At 31.7% G+C, this 1577-nt stretch overlaps 1 long non-coding RNA gene across 1 annotated transcript in view; it reads left to right on the top strand.

Moving 5' to 3' along the window:
• LOC116839367 (uncharacterized) overlaps positions 1 to 1360 on the top strand; it is a 43343-nt gene extending 41983 nt beyond the window's left edge. Inside the window, exon 8 of the long non-coding RNA XR_012655509.1 lies at positions 110 to 1360. This is a non-coding gene — a long non-coding RNA (uncharacterized LOC116839367). The remainder of the gene's footprint in view (positions 1 to 109) is intronic.
• The last annotated feature ends 217 nt before the right edge of the window (positions 1361 to 1577 follow it).

Raw genomic sequence — 1577 nt, 5'->3', positions numbered from 1 at the left:
TTTGAAAAATCCGGTTTCCTGATTGGTCCTCTGGTCAGGTGTTTGGTTCCCTTTGTTAACCCTTTACAGGTAAAAGAAACATTAACCCTTAGCTATCTGTTTATGACAGGTGGGTACTATCTGGCTCAGAGTTTCATTAGCTGTTAAATACATTCCAGTTTAGGGCCAAATTCTGCCCACAGAAACCCCTCTGAAGGCAATGCACTCTCTTATATAAGTAATACTTTATATTAAGATGCAATTCTACCATGCAAAATGACTTAAAATGGTATGTTTGTTGTGTCTTAACTCGAGATCAAATTTGCTTTGATTGCAAGTAAAAGAGATATCTGCTAACTGATTAGACACTGTGGTGATGACTGCTATACAAAAATCCTTAGATAAGCATCTAATTCAGAAGAAAAGCATGTTTTACTTGAAAATGTAGTAAATTTAATTTGGTGCAACTGGAGCAATAGGAAATCAATCTCATTAAAGTCATTTTCACAATAAAACTGAACTGTAATAGTTACATGTTTATATAAGATAAATAATACATTTTCATGCAACATTTTCCCTAAAAACTGGTTCAAAACATCCTTCCCTTGATTATAGATGTCTCCTGTATGTAGAACTGACTGAAATATTGTAAACACTTTTGTTTAAAAAAATGGCCTTTTGAAAAAAAGCTTAATGAAGAAATGTTGACATTGTTAAATATTTTGTGAATAACTGGTGTGCTTTAATTTTTTTAAACTAATACATCAAAATTTTTGATTTAAAGGGACCTGGGTTTTCAGAAAACAAGAATGTTCAATATGTTTTAGAAAAAAGTTGTTGAAAAAAATCACATTAGAAAAAAGTCTTTCACTGAATCAAAAACAAATTTGATTAAAAATCCATTTCAATTTTTCCCCATCAATATACCTCTATGATATAGAGTAATCTACGATTTGCTTGTATTTGTTTGTCCAGATATACTACAAGCACTGAGATCTTTTAAATTAAATACTAAATAATTTTTATGTAAGCATTTTGATCTGTCACTTAGGTGACTAATTACTAGTTGTGTTTAGATTCTTAAGGCATATATGCTATTACTGTATATCTGATGTATTTATATATAGGTATTTCTTAAAAGTGGACTTTTGACCTAATTAGCTGTACTTGTTCTATCATGTAGACTTATTAGGTATTCTTGGAGCTGCGAGGACTATGGGAGAAGGCATTGTACGCATACCTCTTAAGTCTACCAGAGCATAATTGTGGGATGTGATGTATGCCTAAGTCCCCAACCAAGGTCAGGGACAAAAAACAAAGAAACAAAAAACCATCCAGGAAGCTTAAAATGATGTTGAATACATTAAAAGAGTATACATGACTTTATTATCTCGGTTTTGTAATTTTTTATTTTTGATATACATTTTAAACAATAGAAGTGAGGGGATGCTATATAGTATGTGGAACGTTATATAATACTGTAACTATAATAGGTAATGTCTTTTAAAGGAGGTACAGCTAAGAGGTATGATACTAATGTGGAAAACTTAGTCTAAGGGTCTGCTTGTGCTGTTACTTTGCTGGTTCTAGAACCCCAG

The sequence above is a fragment of the Chelonoidis abingdonii genome, chromosome 3 (assembly GCF_003597395.2).
Source record: "Chelonoidis abingdonii isolate Lonesome George chromosome 3, CheloAbing_2.0, whole genome shotgun sequence".
Taxonomy (NCBI): domain Eukaryota; kingdom Metazoa; phylum Chordata; order Testudines; family Testudinidae; genus Chelonoidis; species Chelonoidis abingdonii.
This window is presented reverse-complemented; position numbering and strand designations above follow the sequence as displayed.